This window comes from Lepidochelys kempii, chromosome 5 (assembly GCF_965140265.1).
Source record: "Lepidochelys kempii isolate rLepKem1 chromosome 5, rLepKem1.hap2, whole genome shotgun sequence".
Taxonomy (NCBI): Eukaryota; Metazoa; Chordata; order Testudines; family Cheloniidae; genus Lepidochelys; species Lepidochelys kempii.
In genome coordinates, this window is record NC_133260.1 from 25,239,730 (window position 1) to 25,266,992 (window position 27,263).

General features: G+C 43.2%; 1 protein-coding gene across 10 annotated transcripts in view; it reads right to left on the bottom strand.

Moving 5' to 3' along the window:
- Positions 1–27,263, bottom strand: part of PRLR (prolactin receptor) — a 325,280-nt gene that overhangs the window by 199,331 nt on the left and 98,686 nt on the right. For 9 of the 10 annotated variants that reach the window (XM_073343732.1, XM_073343723.1, XM_073343728.1 and 6 more), the window contains one exon: positions 18,247–18,330. The gene's annotated coding sequence lies outside the window, so the exon portion shown is untranslated. Of the gene's footprint in view, positions 1–18,246; positions 18,331–20,677; positions 20,851–27,263 lie in introns of those variants that run through there. The other variant, XM_073343734.1, reaches the window with a different exon arrangement.

The window sequence follows — 27,263 nt, forward strand, 5'->3', positions numbered from 1 at the left end:
TGGAGGGGATTAGCTCTTCCCAGGGAAGTTCCGTGGGGCATCCCAAGATGCGTCAAAGAGCTACATGGAGGAGAGGGAAACTCCTTCTCTGTATTCATAGCATCACCAGCAGCCCAAGAAAGACCTGAGATCACATCAGCTGCTCAGCAGGGAGAAAATGAGACCCACTCAGAACAGCCGCTATCCTGTCTCCGCAGATTTCAACCGGCTCCTTAATTATTTCTCTCTGCTTCTGTAAAAAATTTAAGAGACACTGTTTCCATTGATCTCTCTAAATGCCTCTCTTCTGTATGCGGCTTCAAAGACTTTGACTGAGACAGTCTAAAGGCCATGTCTACACTTACAGCTGTGCCGCTGTAAGAGTGCTCGTGTTATGCTGACAGGAGAGAGCTCTCCCGTCGACGTAATAAAACCAGCTCAACAAGCGGCGGTAGCTATATTGGCAGGAAAGCATCTCCCGCCGACATAGCTCTGTGCACACAGGAGCTTATGCCCACAAAACTTATGTTACTCCGGGGTGTGTTTTTTCACACCCCTGAGTGACAAAAGTTTGGCTGACATAAATGCTAGTGTAGACATGGCCTAAAAATCTCTACGTCACTGAAGGGTCTTCCAGTGTCTGTCTAGCTTCAGTAATCTCCATTGGTGCCAGTCTGCATTGGCCAGACAAACAAGGCATAACCTAATTGTTTGATATCTAGAAAGAATATAGCAGGACCTAGTCACTTTTCAGTCTTATCTAAATTTATAATGAGCAGCACAACGCTCATTGGTTATGGAAACAAAACTTGAATTAGAAATGGCACATGATAGTTATCTTAAGTAAACTGTAAGAGTCAGACTGGCTCTTCCAAAGGAGCTTTCCCCAAAGAGCTCCTGCACAGGGGCTGACCACAGCTGCAGTTCTTGCATGCCATTAGCACTTCCTCATGTGCAAGCCGCCTCAGAAAAGGCAGAGAAGAGTCCAGAACTAGGCACCACTCCCTCTACCAGCCACTCTGATGTAGCAGGTACTCCTCCCCTGGATACTGGGAAGCTCCAGGGAGCATAAGGCCTCCAAGTGCTCTGTTGGGCAATTCCATTCCAGTGTTCAGAACAGCGCTAGTAACATCCCAAATGAGAGAGGAAAGATCAAAGGAATTCGGAATATACTGCTGTGTACTCTGGGGAAGTTTGTACAAGGGCAGTGGAGACAGGCTGTCCTCATGAGTGAAAAATAAAACAAGAAACAACAGAATGAAACCAAAACAAGATCAGTACAGGTTAAATTGCAGGAATTTTTTAACATTAAAATAAAGTGTAGGCAATGGAACGTGCATTGAAGGGGGGAGAAGAGCTGTAATCAACATCACATTGAAATCAAGTTGTGAGACAATTTAGGGTGGGAGTCATGCCGAGAGATATACAGCTGGACTACAGTGCTACTCAAAGTGGTGGTCCGCAGACCGGTGCCTGTCCGCAAGCCATCGGCTGCCGGTCTGTGCGCACATTGGGGAAAAAATTGCCGGTCCCCCACATCAGATAACTTGAGAAGCACTGGACTAGAAGACATAAAAGAGGTTACTTTCACCCTTAAGTATTGCATTAAATCCTATTATCATCCATCATCTCTAGAAGAGAAGGGGAGAAAAGGGAAGATAAAATGAGAAAAGGAAATATTTATCCTCAACCAAGCACTGTGCAGGAAGAAAACTGTTTCTATTTTCCCCCTGGATTGAAGTTTGAAATGTTTGTTCCTTTGTACACACACTTCAGTACTTAAAATCTGTTATTGCAGCTAAAAGTCCTGGAACCAATTTTATCTCCTCTAACAAGGTATGTGTACAAGTCCTGGCAGGCACAAGGAAAACAGTTCCACTGATACTTTTGATTCTTCCCTTTGACTGTTTGTGACTTTAGTGCTACTGAGAGGCTGATAGCCTCGGAGACTAAAATCTGGTACTTATCCATGAATGTACAGAATCGGCAACACCAGGGAAAGATTTGCCTTCTCCTACTTCAATAGGGACCAACACTTTTCTGGAGCTCCTGAAGAATAAGCTAACATGATGTACTGAACAATATAATTTAAGCCTACAGGAATCAAGTGTAAGCATACTACACTACTATACTACTGATCTTTCAGTCAGGATTTTAATTTTTTTTAAATAACTCACAACAAGGAAGGGAGGTTCCAAATAACAGGAAAAACTTTCAACTATATTTGTAATTCAGGCAAAATGGTTTTATCTTAGTCTGAAAAGCTCTAAACGTAGATTACTTATTTTACTTAAAAGGAAGAAGACAATGCCAGGAGTACTTGCAGTGAACTCTTAAAACTAACTAAATTTAAAAATGGTGAAGGATTTTTGTGTGCGTGCTGTACATTTGTTTGTATCTCTTCTGTGATTCTATGTGATTCTATTTATGGCTCAGTAAAGTATCATTGCAGCGCTAGATACATTCACAGTTTAATTTTATAAGCAGGTTTTAGACCATTGTCAGAAAGATTATCTAGCAGGTGTGTGAGGGCAAAGTGGCTGAATTATTTATATGAAGAGTCCTGAATAAATATTGATATAAAAACAAGATTATCCCAACTGCCCCATGGTGATTCACATCTTGATAGTGCCCTTTCAACCTAACCATATGATCAAAGACATTCATTACAGCTAAAACAAAATGGTAAATATGACAATAATAAAAAATGATACAGTGTCTCTAATCTTACTTAAAAGTTAATTCCAACTGGCTAAGAGACGAACACCGTCACACAGACTGGAAAAGGGCTAAGATCCTGTAAATTGCTATATATTGTACAAGTCTGGTTTGTTGTGGCTAGTGAGATATTGCAGGGATCAGTTTCAGGTCTGATCTTATATAACACTTAAATTATCAGGAGTTGTGAATACCAGTTTGGATAGAGAAATAAAGGGACCAAGGCAGAGATTACAAATATGGGCACAAAATAAAATTAGAATCACCTTGTGTAAACATAAACTGACACATCTGAGGGAAAATAATACAAAACACGTATACTCAGGAGAAGGAAGAAATCTAAGAAGCAGAAGTACTCAAAGTGACCTGGGGTGACAGCAGAGAGTAAATCAGAATTGAGTTTGTAATGCAATGAGCAGCAAGAAAAGCCAACATAAGCAGCATCATGTCTCAGAACCGGGAGGTAATGCTCTATCTGTATTAGGTTTGGTTCAGCTTCACCTGGAATAGATTGTATTTACTTTGGGGAGCCATATTTTCAGAAAGATAGTGACAAGTGGGAGGGAGTCCAGAGATTAACAATAAAAAATGTTCAAAAGGTTGGAGGGAGGGCAAACAGCAACTCTTGGGATGGAGCCATACCCTAGCCCCCACATCCCAGAGATGTCCCAGCTGCACATCCCCACAGACCTAGGATGGGATGATTTAGTCGGGGATCGGTCCTGCTTTGAGCAGGGGGTTGGACTAGATGACCTCCTGAGGTCCCTTCCAACCCTAATATTCTATGATTCTATGATTCCAATCTGGGCTGAGTATATGCTCTATAACTAATCAATAGACTTTCTGTCCTCTTGCCTCTGACTCCTATAGAGACTCATTTAACCTCCTAGACAGCAGCAGAGTGGCAAAACTTTGGGGCCATGGTATCTTTCCAGTCCCACTTTGACAACAACCTAAGGGAAAAACAACCTATGCCCAGGGAGAGGGCCTAATGTCTGAAGGAAATATGGAGATAACTTTTTTCTTTTAAAGAACTAATAATGGAAGGTAGAGGGTGGATGGAGATTACTTCTCACATTCTGTATAAGTTATGTATGGGTTCTAAAAACAGGCAGTAAGACCAAGGACATGTTTTCTGGTGTGTGTAGAGGTGCTAATGGAACACAGGAGATTTGATAGGGAAGTTCAAATGATAATCAAAGAAATCATTGCTAGCCTGTATAAGTTCATCTGATCACTAAATTTACTCTCATTCTGCCCTTCCATCCTATTGTTTGTGATACTCAAGGGGCCAGGGGGGACCTTAATTCACATTGTAAGGTATTTGGGACAGGAGTTCTGTCTTTGTATGTGTTTTTACAGCACCTAGCACAATGGGCCCTGATTCCAACTGGGAATTTCAGTACTACTAAAAATATAAGTAAATGATAGTAATATGTTTCTGTATTCTGTAAAGAGTATTTATAACAAACTCCCAAAGATTTCACAATTAATGTGAATTGTGTTACAAAAGACACCCCATGTAGTCATAGTTCTCTGTACTTAAGGTCTGCACTTAGAGATAATATTAGATTATTTACCTTGACATTAAATAAATGACATCTGGACACAAGTATTTTGTAAACTAAAAATATTATTGATTTAATCATTCCATGTCATACTTACACTTTGCAATTTAACTTCCTTTATGGACCAGGCAGAGTCAAGTGTTGTAAATATCTATAAAACCCCATATTTGATGGGGACCACATCTTGAAAGAAATCTTTCCAAATCCCTTCTTCTGGCCTTCAAACAAGCCCCCAACCTCTCCAAGCTCATCATCAGAAGCAAGCTCCCCATAGACCAGGACACACCAGCTCAAAGTGGCACCAGACCCTGCCAGAACAACAGATGCAAAACCTGCAGACATATCTCCACTACTACAGTGATCCATCCTCCCCTCCCCCACCAAACGCACCTTTCAAGATCCATGGGTCCTATACATGCCTACCACAACATGCAGTATATCTTATCCAATGCATCAAATACCCCTACAACCTTATGTGTGTGAAACTAGACAATCACTATGTTCTCAAATGAACTCACACAGAAAAATGGTAAGATACAAAAACACCATATCAGCTGTGGGTGAACAATTTTCATAAAGCAATCTCTGGATATCTGTTCTTTCAATACGTGTCCTCAAGGGAAACCTGCACAACACCTTCAAAAGGCAAACCTGGGAACTTATATTTGTAACTCTGCTAGACTCTAAAGCCAGGGACTTAGCAGAGACACTGGTTTTATGACTCATTACAACAATTTGTAACTCACCAACTCCCTGCTACCCTTAATTGCCTAGTTCAAACTCTTTGTGCACAACAATCTAACCCCCAGGTGTCCGCTTCAGTTCAAGTGACTGCTTCCAACATGTTACCCCTTCTGCTTAACAAAATGTCTCAACTTGCATTTATTCGAGACACTCTGCTTCCTTCCCAAGACCTGAAGAGCTCTGTGTAACTCGAAAGCTTGTACCTTCCACCAGCAGAAGTTGGTCCAGTAAAAGATATTACTTCACCTACCTTGTCGCTCTTATAGAAAAAGACTTAATTTTTTTGGGGGGAGGGATAGCTCAGTGGTTTGAGCATTGGCCTGCTAAACCCAGGGTTGTGGATTCAACCCTTGAGGGGGCCATTTGGGATCTGGGGCAAATATTGGAGATTGGTCCTGCTTTGAGCAGGGGATTGGACTAGATGACCTCTATGATTCTTTTTGGGTATACAGACTAACACGGCTGCTACTCTGAAACATGAATGATTTTGCGTTACCTCGTGCTTTCTTGAAAGTATTACAAAATTTGCTTTGCTTTAAATAAGAAGAACATCTGTTCACGTTCTGTTAAGAAATCTGTAAGTGGCAGACTGAAAAAAACAACAGCACAATTTCCTTACTGAATATAGGGTATAATTTTCTTTGAAAGGTGCATGAATTGAAGCTGCTGGCAGGCCCACTTAATTAGGGCCCCTCAACAGCTTCAGAATAGAAATGATGGATTTTTCATTATGGTAATGACTATACATTATATAGTATGTGCAATTATGTGAACTACAGCTTTTGCTTCAAACAAGGACTCTTTCTTTGTAATTGGACACATTTTTAATTAAAAGTGGTGGCAGAAATGTCAGTACTTTGCATTTGATTTTTCTACCACTACAAAGTTTCATTTCCCTGTATTTATGTGCTTTATTTTGCACAAAACAAAAAATCACATCCAGAAGGATGCAATCAAGGCAAAGAGTTTGTTATGGAAAAGAAAAGCTTTATACTAATAGAATGGAAACAGGAGTCATCCCTCATGCTAATATAAGACTTCAGTGGACTTGCACCAGGGATTAATTTTGCCCAGCATGTTTTGAGCCTAAGATGGAAACGATGACTATGTGGTTACTGTTAACTCAGACCAAATGTTAAGGACAAGCTTTCTAAATATGATTTGGCACAGGAGTCATATGTCCAGCCAGCCCTGTCCATCAGCGTTATCCAGCTGAGCCAAGAAAACCACTAGCCAATCTTTCAACCAGCCAACAGCCTCCTGAAGCCAAATGAAACTATAAGAGTCGCAACTATCACATTGTAAGAGTATAAACCTGCTGGAGTCTAAAAACAAGAAGTGCAAGGATGCTGAGGCAGAGGCATCCCTCTACTAATAAAAACTGGAAAAAAGAAAACAAAACCAAGAAGGTTTATTCTTAAGGCAAAAGCATTACAGAAAAAACATATGAAAAACAATACACATGCTAATAAGCTTACCAGAGATCACCCCACCCCCCAGCACCACAAGGGCTCTGGTTGGTGTCATTACTTCCAGCCCTTCCCTAAAGACTGCCCCCACCCTTGGACAGAAGGTCCTGTCCATTTTCTGGATCAGAATGAAGGCCCTGAGTCCGTTTAAATTCAGGTTATTTATCCAAGAGTCCTTTCTTTGTCTGCTGGTCTCTACAGAATTCAGTTTGAACCAGTACCCAAGAGCTAAGAATGGCCATAGTGGGTCAGACCAATGGTTCATCTAGCCAAGGATCCTGTCTTCTGACAGTGGGAAGTTGCCAGATGCTTCAGAGGGAATGAATAGAACAGAGGAATATACGCAAGATTCGCCAAGTGGAGGTGCTCCTCGGGAGGCGTTACAACTTAAGTGAATTTGCCTAATCGCCCCCGCCGCACACACACTGTTTTCAGTTCCTGGAAGGCTGTGGCTCATCCTCTCCCATGAAATTACATAAAAATTCCTGGCCCGCAATGATACATAAATTTAATACAGTAAGATTTAATTTAATCCAATAAGCTTTGGCCAGAATATTGCCATATCTGTCACATGTATTTTGCTTAGTTATTTAGTTTAGTTAATAAATTATTTAAAATTGTAAACTTATGTGGGTTGATGTTTGTTCCCCAGTCAGTGTCTAGAATTGGAAGGACACCCACATAGACAGAGACAACTCAATAAACCCTCTAGTGGTGGTCCACAGAACTGCCCCCTTTAGTCCTCAAAATGGTTACTGGATGCTCTTGAAAGTAGGCACTTGACTCAGGGAATGGGAAATGGATAAGGAAGATGACAGGAACATGGCTTGGATTGAATGAAGAAAGCAAGAAGGAGAGCAGGAAGAAATGAGATTAGAGATGGAAGCAGGAAAGGAGATGTGCAGTCCTGAAGAGAAGTAGAAGCTTAATGTGGAAGGTTATGGGAGGGATTCAAACAGGGGCATGGCATGACATGGTGCAAGCTTTGGGATACAATACAAAAAATACAGAGTTGAAAATGATATGTCATTTTCTGCAATACAGTGTACAAGCTCACAACAAAGATGATTTATTATGGTGCAAAATAGTGGTGGGGGTGGAGGAGAGAAATTCATCTTGAGAAGAAACAATTGAAACTCACATTCCCTTGGAGAAGATTAAAAAAAGAACTGAAGCCATAATAAGAACCAGAAATGTAACAGATGTACTATATTATCTTGTTTCCACTTTTGCTATACATGAAAGAGAGAAGAATTTGAATTCCATTTAAGGGACTTCAAAAAGTTTCTAAGGTTTTTTTAAATGGAAAGTTATTTTCACGCATAACTCAAAACATATCTTTAGCAAAAAAAAATGCAGATGTACTTTATACATTAAGCACCAATGAAAACTAATGCACAGGCCTAATTTAACCATTTCTACAAAATTTTGTTAAGTTTCTATTCCACAGAGATCATAACTGGCTAGAAAACAAAAAATCTATCTCATGAAAAGTTTAGAGGTTTCAGTATTTGGTTTTGTTCAGCAGTGGGATGAAAACAAGACCTTTCAAAGTTTTACTATGGCAAAGTGCTCAGAGTAGCTAATAGACCACAGGCTAGGGCAGTTGTCCAAGATATGAGTGACACAGGTTCAGTTCCCTGCTTTACCTGATGCAGTTTAGTTTTGACTAAGTGGCATTTTTGACACCACCCCCACCAGGGCTGGCCTTACCATGAGGCAAACTGAGGCGGCCGCCTCACGTGCCAGACTGTATGTGTGTTGCGGGGGGGGGGGGGGGGGAGGGGGGCGTCACTAGGACCCAGAGTGTAGAAAATTGTGTCTGCTGCTGGTGCATATGTATTCTCTCTGCTCTAGATGCACAGAGATGGTGGAGTGCTGTGCTGGAGGAAGGAGGGCACAAGAGACATAACAAGCAGGCAGGAGAAAAGGTGAGAGGGAATAACAGAAAGCAGCAGGAGCTGCAGGGAGAGAGAGAGGAGGAGGAGGAGCCTCTTATGTACCTTTCTAGCATCCCCAGGAGCCTGGACTGATTAACACCAGCTTCTCAGGGAGCTTCCTTTTTCCTGCTGCTTCCCTGAACGCACTTGAGGAGAACAGGCAGTCAACTAAGTAGTAGGAGCCAGTTAGGCCCTTAAGACACTGATATCTTCCCTCACTCAGGCCCTGCTACCAGCCTGCTTATTTGTCCCCTTCAATCATAGAATCATAGAATATCAGGGTTGGAAGGGACCTCAGGAGGTCATCTAGTCCAACCCCCTGCTCAAAGCAGGACCAATCCCCAACTAAATCATCCCAGCCAGGGCTTTGTCAAGCCTGACCTTAAAAACTTCTAAGGAAGGAGATTCCACCACCTCCGTAGGTAACGCATTCCAGTGTTTCACCACCCTCCTAGTGAAAAAGTTTTTCCTAATATCCAACCTAAACCTCCCCCACAGCAACTTGAGACCATTACTCCTTGTTCTGTCATCAGCTACCACTGAAAACAGTCTAGATCCATCCTCTTTGGAACCCCCTTTCAGGTACTTGAAAGCAGCTATCAAATCTCCCCTCATTCTTCTCTTCCGCAGACTAAACAATCCTAGTTCCCTCAGCCTCTCTTCAGAAGTCATGTGTTCCAGTCCCCGAATCATTTTTGTTGTCCTCCGCTGGACTCTTTCCAATTTTTCCACATCCTTCTTGTAGTGTGGGGCTCAAAACTGGGCACAGTGCTCCAGATGAGGCCTCACCAATGTCGAATAGAGGGGAACAATCACGTCCCTCGATCTGCTGGCAATGCCCCTACTTATACAGCCCAAAATGCCATTGGCCTTCTTGGCAACAAGGGCATGCTGTTGACTCATATACAGCTTCTCGTCCACTGTAACCCCTAGGTCCTTTTCTGCAGAACAGCTGCCTAGCCATTCGGTCCCTAGTCTGTAGCAGTACATGGGATTCTTCCGTCCTAAGTGAAGGACTCTGCACTTGTCCTTGTTGAACCTCATCAGATTTCTTTTGGACCAATCCTCTAATTTGTCTAGGGCCTTCTGTATCCTATCCCTACCCTCCAGCGTATCTACCTCTCCTCTCAGTTTAGAGTCATCTGCAAACTTGCTGAGGGTGCAATCCACACCATCCTCCAGATTATTTATGAAGATATTGAACAAAACCGGCCTGAGGACCGACCCTTGGGGCACTCCACTTGATACCGGCTGCCAACTAGACATGGAGCCATTGGTCTCTACCTGTTGAGCCTGACGATCTAGCCAGCTTTCTATCCACCTTATAGTCCATTCATCCAGCCCATACTTCTTTAACTTGCTGGCAAGCATACTTTGGGAGACTGTGTCAAAAGCTTTGCTAAAGTCAAGGAACAACACGTCCACTGCTTTCCCCTGATCCACAGAGCCAGTTATCTTGTGTTGTTGAGAGCCACTATAGCTGGCACAGAACAGCAGTCATGAGTGAAAGAAGAAAACGCCCCTCTGGGGCAGCATTCAGAAAAAGGAAGCAAGCAAAGGAAGCTTTTCTATCTAAACAGGAAGGAGCTCTCCTGAGATACATAGACACAAATGTTCACGGTGAGCCTTCCGGCCCCAGTGAGGATGTGAGTGGTGAAGAGATGCCTGATCTTCCAGTTAGTCAGAGTGCAGGTGACCAGGCAGCTACTGGAGCATCCATATCTCCATCTTAATTGGATGTAACCCATGGACATGCCTGTGGAAAAGTGTAGATCAGAGAAGAGTGTGGTGGAGGCGCAAGAAACAGCTGCTGCTGAGTTTAGTTCCTTAAGTCTAGATGATCCAGCACTGTGGACCCACTTGAGCAGTAGCCTGAGGCACTTGCTTGTACTGCATGGGCCACAGCAAGTGGAAAAACTTCATGTTCCCCAAAGACAATGAAAACAGAAGTTTCCATCCAACACATTACTGGTGTGAAATCCCCAATGGTGAAAAAGTGGAGAAGCCATGGCTTATGTACTCAAAAACCCAGAATGCTGCATACTGTTTTTGTTGTAGACTCTTCCAGTCTACTGTTCCAGCCACACTGGGTGCTACAGGAACAAAGGACTGGAAAAATCTGGCTAGAAATCTGGCATGCCATGAGAAGACAGCCATTCACCAGAGCGCATTTCATAGGTGAAAAGAGCTTGAGATGAGACTAAGGGTTAAAGGCCACCATAGATGATCAGCATCAAGAGACGATTGCACCAGAGTCTCTTCACTGGAAAAATGTTCTGAAAAGGCTCATTGCCATTGTGAGAATGCTTGCTACCCAAAACCTAGCACTGCGTGGCACTTCAGATCAGCTATATGTGCCAAACAATGGAAACTTCCTTAAAATTGTGGAGCTGATGGCTGAGTTTGATGCTGTACTCCAGGAGCATCTTAAGAGTCACCACCCAAGAAATGTACACACACCACTACCTTGGAAAAACAATTCAAAATGAGATCATACAATTACTGGCAACAAAAGTCAAACAGAAGATTGTGGCAGATCTGAAGTCAGTAAGATATTACTCTGTTATTCTGGACTGCAGAGCTGACATCAGCCATACGGAAGAAATGACTTTAATGATGCGTTTTGTAACAACAACTTAACCTAGTGAAAATGTCCCTGCAATGGTGACTGTCAGAGGGCATTTTCTAGAATTTATTGACATTGATGATACTACAGGAGCTGGTATGACAAATATGCTTCTTAAAAAGCTGGAAGGTATGGGACTTGCGATAGCTGACATGAGAGGCCAGGGCTACGATAATGGTGCCAACATGAGAGGAAAGAACAGAGGAGTGCAGACACGGATCCGAGAGTTAAACCCTTGAGCTTTTTTTGTCCCATGCAGTTCTCATTCATTGAACTTGGTGGTCAGTGATGCAGCATCAGCTTCTAGTGAGGCTGCTGAAGTTTTTAATGTAATTCAAAGCATCTGTGTATTTTCTCTGCATCAACTCATCGATGGCAAATTTTGAAGCAACATCTGGGAACATCCTCTCTGACATTGAAACCACTGAGAGCCACACAATGGGAAAGTCGAGTGGCGGCGATAAAGCCTATCAAACACCAAATTGGGAAGACAGATGATGCCATAGTTGCCATTATGGAGGATAATGCTATGACAGGAACTGTTTGTGGGAGAACAGTGGCAGGGGGAAATGGAATCACCAGAAACATACATAACTTCAAATTTCTGTGTGGCTTAGTGTTGTGGCATGACATACTATTTGAAATAAATGTTGTAAGCAAGAGACTCCAAGGTGTTGACCTTGATGTATCTGGAGCAATGGAACAAATGGACAAAGCAAAGTCATACCTACAGTCTTACCGGTTGGATGAGGGATTTCAAAACATTCTGAAGAGTGCAAAGAAGTTGGCAGAGGAACTTCACACTGAAGCTATTTTCCCACCCATTCAAGAATACAAGAGTCACAGAAGATGAAGACATTTTGATTACGAGGCACAGGATAATCCCATAAGAGACCCCAAACAACAATTCAAAGTTGAATTCTTTAACCAGGTGCTAGATTGTGCAATACAGTCAGCTGAAGAACATTTCATGCAGCTCAAGGAACACAGCAGTGTATTTGGGATGTTGTATGATATTCCAAAACTCCTCACTATACCTGAAGAAGACCTATACCAGCAATGCAGGGCACTAGAGACAGTGTGGACACATGATGACATGCATGATGTTGATGCGAGTGATTTACGTGATGAACTGAAAGCTCTTTCAAGATACATTTCAGCAGGATCAACTCCAAAGGCTGTTCTGGAATATATGTGCACAAATAAGATGACCGCCCTCTTTCCAAATGCTTTTGTTGCTCAGTGCATACTTCTAACACTTCCTGTAACAGTTGTCAGTGGAGAACGCAGCTTCTCCAAGCTGAAGTTAATAAAACACCTACGCTCCACAATGACACAGAAGAGGCTGGTCGGCCTTGCAACCATCTCAATAGAGCATGAGCTGGCCCAGACTGTGGACGTTCAGGAAGCAGTTCAAATCTTTGCAACCAAGAAGGCACCACATTGATTATTCAAACAGATAAAAATGCCAGTGTTTACTATGCAGACAAGAAAAGTTACATTTGCTGTTCAGGTGTTTGAAAGTTAAATGTTACTTAAAATTTTTGAACAAGGCATTTTAAGTTGTTAGTTCTCCTTTATTGAGGTGGGTAGCAAAACAGTACCATGATATGGGTAGAACAGGAAGAAGACAGAATTGAGACCTTTCAATGTTTTGGCCTAAGCGAGGGGGCATGGGGCCATCATTTGAGCTCCCCACCTCAGGTGCCAAAATGTTGTGGGCCGGCCCTGACCCCCACTCTCCAAAATTAAAAATGCTCTGAAAAATTCCTAACCAGCTGTAAGTATAACCACCATATGATGTCTGAGGATGCATATATGGTCTGCAACCATGGACTGTGGAGCTTGGCACAATCTACAGAGCTTGAAAGCTTTATTCTTACAAGGGGAGTGGAGTAGGGTGGTCTGCCCCTTTAAGAGCCTGCACAGCCAGATTGCAGAAAGCACTGGCCTAAGGAGAAGCCCAGTAGGTAGGTGTTAGGGAACCAGCTGATCTAGCTGAGAAGCAGCTAATGACTAGCTCGGATTCCCAGCTGTAAGGGGAAGGAGGGGCAGAAGTCTGAAGGGGGAGGTAGGTCCTGTAGTCCTTCTGGCTGAGACCCTTCAGCTACTGGGGGATAGGGGACCCTGCAGTATTAGTCCAGGTCAGGACTATCACTTTTGTTACTTTTCCATATTTGTTGTGTTTATGTGGCAGATGAATAAGAGAGCCTGAGTAGAAGGCTAAAACAGGAGTTGGCTGTGGCTGACTGATTTTCCCCCAAATGGGTCACAAACACACCAGACCAAAGTGAGCAAGAACTGTCTATAGCACTTACAATGTTCATTTTTAAGCTCTATCAGACAAACCAATCAGATTTAGATAGCTTAAAAGCTCTGCAAGTTTACCAAAGTAGTATGCAAAGTCTGGAGAGAATCAGCTTTACTCAAGGACAAAAAATCTATTCTATACAGGGTTTTAGCACCATCATATAGGAGTGCCTTCCAGTAGTGTATTAAACAATGTCACTTTGTAGCCCACACACTTCCTGGGTGTGGTGTTCTGTCCCATCTAGTGGCACAGAGACAAAAAAAAAAAGTAATGAGTTTGCTCTAAAGCTTTAGTTAACAGCCATATGGCTTTTAGCTCATGCAGTAGAGGCTCATGCATTAAGCTCCAGCGATCCCAGTTTCAATCTCGCCGATGACTGGGGTCTGTCAGTTCTACAACTACACAGCTGTCCCGTGTTGTTTGTTCTCTCATCCTCTCCCCTAAGAGAGAAGTGTCTGCAGTGGAGTGTCTTGTTTGGGTAGGTTTTGTTTTTATTATTAATAAATAAACCTGTTGCTATGTATTTACATTCAAGAAGAGGAGGTCAAAGAAATGTGCCTTCTGCATGGAGCGGAAAGTGGTGAGGTTTGTGATGGTCCTTAGTTCCTAAGGGAGTTTATTCCAGTCTTGGACCACCCCTGGAGATGGTTCCATCTCCTGCATGGACAAGCTTTACCCTTCTCGTTGAGAGTTCTATTATGCCAGAGCAGCAAAGTGGTCAACCACTGTCTTTGTCCTGGAGCTTTAGACAGTCTTTTAGAAAGCCTGGGTCCATGCTATGGAGTAGTTTGAAGATAAGGACCGAGGCCTTCAATTTGATTCAAAATTCTATGGGAACCCAATGCTAAGAGGGGAGGACAGGTGTGATGTGCTCATGGTAGCCTGTTACTGAGAAGATACGCTGCAGCATTCTGTGCTAGTTTGTGTTTCCTGAGCACTGAAGCATGCTCAGGTATATCACATTGCTGTAGTGCAGCTGAGAGGAGACGAAAGCATTGTAATAGGGTAGCACCCGCCTCTCGTGCGTACCCCCTTTTCTCTGGTCAGTATACCTGTCATCACAGTTCTTTTTCAGGAGGAGGACACCCACCTGTTGTGGATGGCCCCCTTTCTCTCAGTTAGGCATAAGCCTGCTTTTGGTGTTAGTTCTTATATCAGGGTTGCATCTACCTCTCGCAAGCACACCCCAAGCTGATGGTTCTCTTGGCGGGTCTTCAGCAACTCAGCCCTCTGGCCGAGCCGCATACACCGTTCTCCCTTCAAGTCCAAGTTCTTTCTCAGCCCTGGTATGGGGCTGTAGCTCTAAGGCTTCTTCCCCAAGGCACTGCCTTCTTCAACTACACAGCCAGGGCCATCTCAGTACCCTTATCTGGCATCCTTTTCAGCAGCCCTCCCTAGGCTCAGTCTGCAACCAGACCATCAGGGCTGATCTCAGTACCCTCGCCTGATCTGGCCAGGTCCTGGGCTCAGCCTGCCCACACTGACCTTTTCATGGTCCTGCTGCTACTCTATCCAGCCAGCCAGGCACCTGGTCTTTGGCACCCTTCCCTGGGCTCAGTTCTGCCTGGCGAGCTCTCTACAGTGAGCTGTCTTTGACCTGCTGCTCCTTTAGCCAGCCAGGCACCCAGGCCTCCCTCATCAAGCTCCACACAGCAACTGAAGGTGCTGCTCTGCTGCTGTCCTTTTATCTGGCCCTTCTGGCCCCTTATTGATCACTCCTCTGCAGCCACTCTAGGCTGTCTAGAGGACTTCTCTCTGCTCTATTCTGGGGCAGGGTGATGCAGGGCCACAAGGCCTCCAGTAAGGAGCCTCTGGACCTAGTCCACCCTGCCACAGGCATGAATACCTGAGGCCAGGTCTTCATCTACTAGGGTGGGATGGAGTCCCCTAGCCCACCAGAAGTGGTAAAAAAGCATTACTCATTAGCAACAATGAAGAATTCAAGACTATGCAATGAATTGATTGTGTGTGTGAATCTTTATTCAAAGGAGACTGCACCATGGCTGCAAACCCCTCAGAATATTTTCCTCTATCCACCAGCATCACCTGTTTTGTTTGAGTTCCACTTCAGCCAGCTGTTCTTCATCCATCAGTAGAGATCATCCAAGCACTGGGCAATCTTGATAGTATGTGAGGAAGGACAGATAGAGCTGCATATTGCTGGCACTTCATTCCATGTCATCTGAGCAGTTTATATAGAGTTTGCATGAAGATAGACTAGACAAGGGTCTGGTGGTGTAGGTGAGATTTCCCATTACTACTCTCTGGGTGCAGTTCTCCAGGAAGAACTTAAACCTTTTTATCACATTACCCTGGACTCCTGACACCTCTCTTAGGCAAGACTGCAGTATCTCATGCTTACCTGTCAGACACTTCAGAGGGGTCCAGGAGGATGAGAATGGATGTCTGTCCTTCATCCATTGACAAATGATCATCCATCAGTGCCACTAAAGCAGTTTCAGTTCTGTGAAGCCCCGAGCCCTGGCAGGCGCCTCCCACAGACCTAAAGCCCCGAGCCTCGGCAGGTGTGCCCCCGCTCTCGAACTTCTGAAGATTATCGTATACGGAGGGTCAGTAAGTTTGGCCATCCCTGCTATATGCTGAACTGTGAGTACAATATTCATATTCCAATTGATTTATTTTATAATTATATGGCAAAAATGAGAAAGTAAGCAATTTTTCAGTAATGGACATAAAAATACAAAAGTGTCACAGCACACAAATTTTGTAAGCAAGTAGTTTTTAAGTGAGGTGAAACTTAGCAGTTACCCAAGACAAATCAGACTCCTGAAAGGGGTACCGAAGTCTGGAAAGGTTGAGAGCTACTGCCTTAAAATATGTACTAATTACTTATGCTAAACTATCTGTTCAATCTTTTATTTAGCTGTGACACCCTGAGTACCTTTCCCAGACTGAAGAAGAGTTCTATGTAGCTCAGAGTTCCTGTCTATCACATGGCAGAACAGTCTCAGCTCACTTTTCCAGGACCTTGACCTTTTCATTGATATGTGGCTTGGTGATTTATTTATTTTTGGTCCTCATGAAAGTGCGGACAAGTGATGTGCAAGTTTTGCAGTACTGCACCTCACTCATAATACACAAAGCCCCTCCCATTCCTGACCTGGGCCTCTCTTGACCAGATACTGACAGTTGTACTAAAATTATAGGTGGGTTTTGTGATGCTGACTAGGAATTAGCATATCATGCCATATTTTTTTTCCACAGAAGATTAAAACCATGATGACCAGGTAATACACGTCATGATCTAAGAATATATGATCAAAGAAATTTTAGAGTCCTTTGACTGCTGGCTGATACAGAGACTACAGTACTAATCTTTCAATCATCTGTCATTTCTGATTAATCTTAGGATCTGTTAGTCTTGCCATATTCTGCAAACTACTTTGAATTATAGAACCATACAGTTATAACTCTTTTGGCATTCCAATAGGTTTTCATCCTTCAATAAAGTGACCCAGCTGAAACTTGTTAATAATTACATCTCCTAGAAAGAACTAAACCTTCACAGTGTTGAAAAGGAAATCAATTACATGCAACAGGACTTGTGTTGAAACTCATATCCTAGTTAGTTCTCTGTTGGAGACGTGCATTAATGTGCAGAAGTTACGCACAATGTAGTATTTCTGGGATTACAGCACAATACTGCATGATCTTCAAAGCTGGCAAGATAACTCCAAGGATAGTGGTACATTTTAGGAGACTAGGTTGGAGTAGTTCATTTATTAACAACTATTTGAAACATGACTTTTAATGGCAAAGAGTCCTGTGGCACCTTATAGACTAACAGATGTATTGGAGCATAAGCTTTCGTCAGTGCATCCGACGAAGTGGGTATTCACCCACGAAAGCTTATGCTTCAATACATCTGTTAGTCTATAAGGTGCCACAGGTCTCTGCCACCTTTACAGATCCAGACTAATACGGCTACCCCTCTGATACATGACTTCTAATGTGTCCTTTTTTGTTGTACCAAGAACAATGATTAAGTCTTAATGACGCACATGCTCACAACTATTATCGTGTGCCAGCTACTTAACATTCTAAATTAAATCGATCCAACTACTGTTTTTTGGCTGTTTGATTTATGTAGCAATTGAAAGTTGTGTGAATCACAGCATCCTCATGGAGTGTAACATATTACCAGAGATTGAGAAAAAATTGAGAAAAAATTGAGAAAAAAAATCTGCAACTATTTGCACTAAAATGCTCACTCTTACTTCAGATCATTCTGTATCTTTATTTTGCTTTTCTACTTCATTTGATGAAATAGTGGTTTGTGTGTAAAAAAAAGGTGAAGATTCACATTTTTACCTGTGAATTCTGAAGCCATCTTTGGCTTACACTGGACCCACTGTCCCTACATATAATCATTTGCGGCTGGGAGTATGAACTCAAGTATGAGATCAGTTTTCATCTAACTTGACTCCTATAAATTCTCTGAGTTTCCCTCTTCCCTCCTCATTTCTGTGTCTTTTCCTTTCAACAAAGTAATGCAGGAAACTCTCCATATTGTTTACAGAGTTTTCATCTTTCCCTTGCATATGTTCTTTACTTTAAAAATCAGGTCCTAGATGTCTCAAGTTTGGCACTCAGGAACTGAGCAACCCCAAATTAGTGGACCTTCGTCAAAATGGCCTTAATAATGTCAAGCACCAAAACTTTTTTGTAAAAAGGGTAGAACACCACAACGATACAGGGTGTTAATTGTATAACAAGCATTTTGAGATCCCTGTATAAAAGTACAATATATTAAAACATTTTATTTAAACAAATTTTAATAGTACTTTGTCAAATAAAAATGTGGTATTCCTTTTAAATGTTTCTTTTAACAACACATGGCAAATACTTTCATGGCAGATAGCTGTCCTACCACATCATTATCTTCTCCCTTTTGCTTTTCTTTCTCCTCCTGTGCAAAATGTGGGGGAAGCAGCTCCTGATGTCATACTGGAATCTGGGGAAAAAAAATGTAACCAGATGTCATCAGTAATTGGTCCTTATATTTTAGGTGTAATTTATTAAAGATTTAAATGTCTATAGCCACACTACCTAGCCATCTCAATAAAACTATATAAGCACTAAGAATGATGTGGCATTTATAATACAAACAGCTATACTTATCAAAGACTAACTTGGTACAGATGGCTCCGTTTGATGGTACTCTTGAAGATGTCACATTCTTTATCTTCTCTATCAGCAGAAACAAAATTTAGCAAATTACCAGAGGTGGATTAAGATTTATTGGGGCTCTGGGCACAAAGAACATTTGGGCCCCATACACCTGCTGCCATGGGGCTCCTCCCCTTCCTACCCAAGGTCCTGCCCACTGGCCTGGCCAGAAGCTGGAGCCAGGCCATGGTAAGAGCTGCTGAGAGAGCCTAAGGCTGCTGGGGGGAGCCCTGGATCTTCAACCTGCCTTGGGTGGCATGCTCTGGGGGGGCAGAGACATGGGCTGGGGGCTGCTTTTGGGCCCCCCCACCCAGGGCAGGTTGAGGATGTGGGGCTCCCTGGGCAGCTCTTAAGGGATCCACAATCTCAGCATCTCTCCTTCTCTGGCTCTGGAGGGGGTTAACCCTGTGGTTCAGAGCTCCATTTCACGAGAATACACAGACATCACAAATACAGAATAAAGGATGGTCCCTACTCCAAAGAGCTCCAATCATTCTTAAAAGCCAACATAACAAGTGAACATTATGGTTGCTAGGAGGGTAGTGATGAGGGACTCTGCAGTTACCGAGCCTGACAACCTAGCATTGTTAGAGTTCCCTATCAAACCAGATCCCCTGGACTCTCTCAAGGCCCCACCCCAGGAACAAGTGACTCTGGACTTGCTGCCCATTATTTTTAAGAGCATTTTCTTTATTTTCCCCTTCTGTACAGACTCTCCTCATCAGGGCCCTTTCCCCCAACATCATTAGTTCCCATCTCTTCAGCCTCCTCAAACCGTGGGCCAGTCCCTGGGGGTGTGTACTCCCTGTCTCTTTGCTGCTATGCAGGAGGCCAGGATGGGTTCATGAAGTATAGGGAGTCCACTGATCAGTTATGGAATGCCTATTCTGATCTCCCCACCCATGAGGCCTTCCCGTTATCTAACTCCCTACTTAGACTGCCTGGCACTAGGGACTTCCTTATTGCTATTGATCTTATGTGGAAGGTGCTCAGATACCACAGCGATGGACAGAAGGACAAAACCTTAAGATAGCAAGCTAGACATCTCCCCCATGCAGGAGCCAATCACCCAACCTTACAAAAAACACTCAGTCTGGAAATGCTGAAACCCAAGGGTCTCCTCACACTAAAAGGAACCTCCATGTAGAGCTGCTGACAGGGGTTATGGGGCTACCAGAGCCATGGCTCCCAAAAGCCTGGCATCACAGACAGGAGGGGACAGCAGTCAACTCTGCTACCAGTTGCGGTTAACAGCAAGAAGTACCTCTGGCATAACAGCCCCTATATGCTGCACAGAATGCCCCTTGGAGGTAACAGTCAGAGCTGCCAGCTCTCAGGGAAACAAAACCTCCGGTTAGCCCCACAGACTCAGCCCAGTGATGGGAGAGGCAACCAGAGGCTAGTCTGGCTCACACATCACCAGCAGGGATGGTTAGGTGGACCAAGCGCTCTTGGTTACACATGGGCAATCTAATGAAGGCAAGATTTAGGGCTGTGGAGGGCTCACCTGGGGGCAGGACCCAAAGGTGATGAGGAGGAGGAGGAGGATGTGGCTGCACATGGGTCACCTGAGGGTGTGACCTGAAGGTCACAGGACAGGTGGGGTGGGGACTGCACAGAGATAAGGCTGTGGCCTACTGAATCATTCTTGCTGGTGATGCTACAAGGTTGGGAAGACCTTGGCATGACTCCCAGCTCCTGGGGAGTTTGAGGCATTCATGCCACTGAGACGATGAGTGAGTACAGGGTCCCGTGAGGTGGGGTTTGAGAGTCACTCACTAGAGCAGAGCTGTGCGGTGAGTCACCATTTGCCTGTGGAAAGAGGAGCTCAGGAGGGCTCCATACAGGGGGGCAGGGAGGAGTTTGGGCACCCTATCTACCACAGCAGGGCAACTTCCAGCCTAGCTGGGGGCAGGGCCTCAGGGGGAAGGAAACTCAGCAGCAGCTGTTTCTTGAGCCTCCACCACACTCTTCTCTGATCTACACTTTTCTTCAGGCATGTGCATGGGTTACATCGATTTAAGATGGAGATATGGATGCTGCAGTAGCTTCCTGGTCACCTGCACTCTGACTAACTGGAAGATCAGGCATCTCCTCACCACTCACATCCTCACCGGGGCTGGAAGGCTCACCGTGAACATTTGTGTCTATGTATCTCAGGAGAGCTCCTTCCTGCTTAGATAGAAAAGCTTCCTTTGCTTGCTTCCTTTTTCTGAATGCTGCCCCAGAGGGGCGTTTTCTTCTTTCACTCATGACTGCTGTTCTGTGCCAGCTTAGTGGCTCTCAACACTTGATTGAAGGGGACAAATAAGCAGGCTGGTAGCAGGGACTGAGTGAGGGAAGATATCAGAGTCTTAAAGGCATAACTGGCTCCTTTCTACACTCTGGGTCCTAGTGGCGTCCCCCCACAACACACACACAGTCTGGCACCTGAGGAGGCCGCCTCAGTTCGCCTCATGGTCAGGCCAGCTGTGGTACCCTCCCAAAGGTTTAGAAGAAAGTTCAATCTATATGCAGGGATCTTTAAACAATAAAAAACAAAATTTATAACTGTATTAATTACCAAAGTTAGGATGATATACAGCTCTTGAGTAACTGCCCATAGTCCAACAAATGCCACGTTGGTACCCTTTTAGTATGTGGAGTTTGTACATGCTTAAAAAAACCTACCACTGTTACATAGAGAGCGTTTTCATCAACAAGCTGCTTTCTAAGAAAGGGGCATGATGTCCGACAAGAGAGTTAATTTTTCACTGTGTAAGGAGGTTCCTTAAAACACTTCCTTTAAATATTTGAAAATTAGATTTTATAAAAGTGAGGGACTGAGCTGGTAGGTGTTGGACAAGCTTCCATGTGTTACTGCGCCAAATCATCTCAGTCCTGAAACAAACACCCTTGCTATTTACAGCCAGAGGCAGGATGGGAAAAGTCCTAATGCCAAGAAGCCTGGGAAAAGTTGTATCTGGGCAAGTGTCAGGTTTCTTGCCTTTTAACAAGCAGAACTGCAGAGGCTGGAGGCAGGCTGAGTCAAATTGGCAGAGATCCTGCATTGGTGTTTTTTGTTTTTTTGGGTGGTGGTGGTGTTGGGGTGGGGGGCTTCCTCTGCAGCATGGGCATGAGTCACTTGCAAGTTTAAACTAGTGTAAATGGTGAATTCTCTGTAACTTTAATCTTTAAACCATGATTTGAGGACTTCAGTAACTCAGCCAGAGGTTCAGGGTCTATTTCAGGGGTGGGTGAGGTTCTGTGGCCTGCAATGTGGAAGAGGTCAGACTAATGATCATGATGTTTCTTTCTGACCTTAAAGTCTATGAGGCTGAACAGCCTGAGGACACAGCAGTTACTGAATTGCCAGAGAAAAGGGTGGCCAGATGTGACTGAGTAGAAATAAAGCAAAGAGAATTGTGGTGGGGAGGAAGAAAAGGGATGGGCAAAACTGATCTGCCAGTGACAGGGGAGGGGAATGGGCCTACTGAAATGATGCCTTACAAGCAGGTATGTAACCCATATGCCTTCTGGGTCTGGTGTTCTGGCCCATCTAGTGGCACTGAGACCACTTAAATAGACACAAAAATGAGTCTACTCTAAAGCCTTAGCTAATAGCCAGCTGGCTTTTGGCTCATGCACTAAGCTCCAGAGATCCCTGGTTCGATCCTGCCTGCCGACAACCGGGGTCTGTCGGTGTTACTGGTGGGAGCCTCAAGCAGAATGGTCTGTTACTGCTCTATTTAGAGGTGTTGTTCTACACCCCTCCCCACCCCATATTTCAGTGGGTCTGCCAAAATAAGCTAGAGACCATACCCTCCCCAACCCCCCCCCAAAAAAAGTCATTTCACCTCATGCTATTTGGACAATTTTTTTTAAATTATTTTTTAAAAAATAGAGCAGAGAGCATGTTAATTTTCCTGCATGATATGCTGAAAGCTATTGGCTTCAGCAGCGCTGGCCTTAGGAGACAGCAAACAGGGCAACTGCCTGGGGCCCCATGCGACAGGGAGTCCTGCAAGGGAGGGCGCAGGTTTTGGCTTCAGCCCTGGGCGGCAGAGCTCAGGCATATTAATATTTGAACATAATATTTATTTTTGTACCTATATTATCCTTTTCTACTTTACATTATATATGTTTGTGTGTTTAAGTGTTTAACTATCAATTTAACACAGCTTTAACGCTTCTGGATATGCAAAAAAACAGTTGCTGTGGGCCATGCAGTTTTTATAGCATGTCAGGGGGCCTCAGAAAGAAAAAGGGTGAGAAGCCCTGGTTTAGAGGACTGTAATGACTGGGGAGGAGAGAGTTTGGGTAAGGATTTTTCAGCTACAGTCAGTCAGGTCGTTCAAGGTTCTCTTTGCCAGAAAGACAAGCAACCCTTTAACTTCTCAGTCCAGTTGAAGCTGACACACAATCTACTCTAAGAACCTTGCATACTTAGCAGCAGCAGCAGCTGTTGCATGTCAGAGTTTGATCTGATTTTAAGAAGGAGAACAAGGCTCATAAACAAATAGTTCAAAGGCAGCTGTTTCCAGAAGGGTGAGCGATAGTTTAATGACCAACTAAGCCACAGAAAGCTTTATAGTAAAATAAACCTAACATTTGATTACTTACTGCTTCTGCAAAAACATTTGAATTTAGGAAAGAGATGGGCTCTCTATAACATTTTGCTACAGCCTTGTAATTGCAAGTTTAGCTTCTAGTGTCACAGCTAATATATTTAAATTAGTGGGTAAATCAAGGATAGATTTGCAAATTATATACATTTGTATAAAAACTACATATGCACAGATTCTTTTCTACCTTTTTAAAAATAAACTCAAACCACAGTGCTGTGGTTTTTTAAAAAAAATTAATATTAACAACATTAAAGGGTCAAATAAGCATAAAATATGCACAGAAGAGGATGCTAAAGAATATGAAAAACTTAGATGTAAGTACACTTTTCAAAATTCAAAGTAAACTAAATAGCCATGTGTTTCATGACAGAAAAATAAAATGTTTTGTGTAATTTGCAGAAAACAGAGGCTTTTGGCTAAAGGTACTTTTAGTGTTTTGTACTGCTGCACATCACTGTATATCTGCCTTCCATATAAAATAGGTTAGTGACCGTGTTGTTATATAATTAAAAAAAACACGATTATGTGCACTTGTGGTCCTATGTAAATAAATGACAGCTATAAAGATTGATAGGGTTCTAGCCACCAAAAATTCCAAGTCTTGTGGCTAGAGAAGACACACAAACCTGTGGAATCTATTTGCCACAAAGCTCAATCCTTGTTCACAGAGCAAAGTTTAGTTACCAAAATGCCCTTATGAGAAACAGGTAAACCAAAATATAACTCTAAAGTTAATTTGCAAAGCAAAAAATTCAGAGCACAGTTTTGCTTATGAGTCTATGCAAATAGAACTGAAAGGGGTGCCAAATTCAGGTGATGTGTAATGTGTTGTGAGATGTCCTTTTGCTCAGAGACCCTTAAACTACTTACTGACATAGAAGTAGGGTGACCAGATATCCCGATTTTTATAGGGACAGTCCAGATATTCAGGGCTTTGTCTTATACAGGCACTTATTACTCCCCCCGTTCCTGATTTTTCACTTGCTATCTAGTCACAATACATGGAAGTGAGTATAAGGAAATCTAAATTGATGTAATTTATATGAGACGGAATTAGAAGAAGACATAACCATAAGTAAATTAAAGTAGGTAGAAGTCTACTTTAACTTACAGATTCTTGTACACTCCTGTTAGTTGCTTTTCAAGCTACAGGCTTCTCTTAAATGCTGGCCTCTCACCATTTAAGTTACACCTATACACAGGGCCTGGTTGTTCATTGACTTGCATCTTGTATAGTCATTAACACCTATTCAAACTCTATTCAAAGTACTACCATCCTGATTTGGCAAAGTTTTATACAGATGTAAATTTCAGAGTAACAGCTGTGTTAGTCTGTATTTGCAAAAAGAAAAGGAGTACTTGTGGCACCTTAGAGACTAACCAATTTATTTGAGCATGAGCTTTCGTGAGCCACAGCTCACTTCATCGGATGCATACCGTGGAAACTGCAGCAGACATTATATACACACAGAGATCATGAAACAATACCTCCTCCCACCCCACTGTCCTGCTGGTAATAGCTTATCTAAAGTGATCATCAAGTTGGGCCATTTCCAGCACAAATCCAGGTTTTCTCACCCTCTGCCGCCCCCCGCCCCCCAAACTCACTCTCCTGCTGGTAATAGCCCATTCAAAGTGACAACTCTCTTCACAATGTGTATGATAATCAAGGTGGGCCATTTCCTGCACAAATCCAGGTTCTCTCACTCCCTCACCCCCCTCCAAAAACCACACACACAAACTCACTCTCCTGCTGGTAATAGCTTATCCAAAGTGACCACTCTCCCTACAATGTGCATGATAATCAAGGTGGGCCATTTCCAGCACAAATGTAAATGTGTACACAAGGTGGAAAGCGGGGGGCGGGGGGGAAAATCAGCTCATTTAGACTTGTTTCTGTTCAATTCTGATTCCACTTGCACTGTTTTTACAGCACTTTACTTCCACTGACTACTCCTGATTTACATTGGCATAAAAGTAGGCAGATTAGGCTTAATTAGTCTCAGTTCTGATTTTGACTCACTAAATTAAGTGTCCTTGATGAAAGACTTTTGTAATTGTGAACCATAGCCATAAAAGCTATTTGGGAAAAGATGCGAAAGGAAGAAATACTATTTAACCTCCCCCCTGAAGATTTCATGGCTTGAGCAAGCTCATACATACCAGTGAGCTTCACATTCAAAATAAAATCAAAATCGAGTTGCTTATTGAATCAAGGCTACTTAAGAAAAAGACAAAACGGCTGGATTAAAAAAAAAGGAGCAAAAAGGATACAGAGAATACAAATACAAAAATATGTATACAAAAATAGGGAGAAAGATAGATATAAGGAGGAAAGAAAAGAAAAAAAAAAAGGTAGAAAAATCCACCCTGCTGAAAGCTGTGCCTCTTGTCTGTCCTGGCTGGTAACACTGCTTCTAAAACAACCAAAGGCAGTGAGAACTAATAGCAGCAAGAGAGGATAAAATCATAGATTCCAAGGCCAGAAGGGAACCACGGTGCCCATCTAGTCGGACCTCCTGTATAACACAGGCCATAGCACTTCCCTAAAATTATTCCTACAGCATATCTTTTAGAAAAACATACAAGCTTCATTTACAAATTGCAATGATGGAGAATCCATCACGACACTTTATAAGGTGTTCCAATGGTTAATTACTCTCACTGTTAAAAATGTACAAATTCTTCTCAGTCTGAATATGTTTAGCTTCATCTTTCAGCCACTGGATCATATACTTTTCCCTGCTAGATTGAAGAGCCCATTTGTTTCTCATGTAGGTACTTGTAAACTGTAAATCAAGTCACCCCTTAACTTTCTCTGTGTTAAGCTAAATAGAGTGAGCTCCTTGAGTCTTTCACTATAAAGGCATGTTTTCTAATCCTTCAGTCATTCTTGCGGCTCTTCTCTAAACACCCTCCAATTTATCAACACCTTTCTGAGCATGCCACAACTGGACAGACTATTCCAGCAGTATTTGCACCAGTACTAAATAGAGAGGTAAAATTCCTACTCAAAATTCACCTGTCCATGCATCCCAGGATCACATTAGGCTTTTGGCTACAGCATCACATGGGAGGTTATGTCCAACAGAGTATCCACCATGAACCCCAAATTTCTTTGAGTCACTGTCCTGTAAGCATGGTTTGTTCCTAGATATATACATATTAAAAATATATGAAAATGCATAGTTAGCTTGTGCCCTGCATACAGAGCTTTCTGAATCAAGTGGAGTGCCCCAAGGGTCGGTCCTGGGGCCGGTTTTATTCAATATCTTCATAAATGATCTGGAGGATGGTGTGGATTGCACTCTCAGCAAATTTGCGGATGATACTAAACTGGGAGGAGTGGTAGATACGCTGGAGGGGAGGGATAGGATACAGAAGGACCTAGACCAATTGGAAGATTGGGCCAAAAGGAATCTGATGAGGTTCAATAAGGATAAGTGCAGGGTCCTGCACTTAGGACGGAAGAACCCAATGCACAGCTACAGACTAGGGACCGAATGGCTAGGCAGCAGTTCTGCGGAAAAGGACCTAGGGGTGACAGTGGACGAGAAGCTGGATATGAGTCAGCAGTGTGCCCTTGTTGCCAAGAAGGCCAATGGCATTTTGGGATGTATAAGTAGGGGCATAGCGAGCAGATCGAGGGACGTGATCGTTCCCCTCTATTCGACATTGGTGAGGCCTCATCTGGAGTACTGTGTCCAGTTTTGGGCCCCACACTTCAAGAAGGATGTGGATAAATTGGAGAGAGTCCAGCGAAGGGCAACAAAAATGATTAGAGGACTGGAACACATGAGTTATGAGGAGAGGCTGAGGGAGCTGGGATTGTTTAGCCTGCAGAAGAGAAGAATGAGGGGGGATTTGATAGCTGCTTTCAACTACCTGAAAGGGGGTTCCAAAGAGGATGGCTCTAGACTGTTCTCAATGGTAGCAGATGACAGAACGAGGAGTAATGGTCTCAAGTTGCAGTGGGGGAGGTTTAGATTGGATATTAGGAAAAACTTTTTCACTAAGAGGGTGGTGAAACATTGGAATGCGTTACCTAGGGAGGTGGTAGAATCTCCTTCCTTAGAGGTTTTTAAGGTCAGGCTTGACAAAGCCCTGGCTG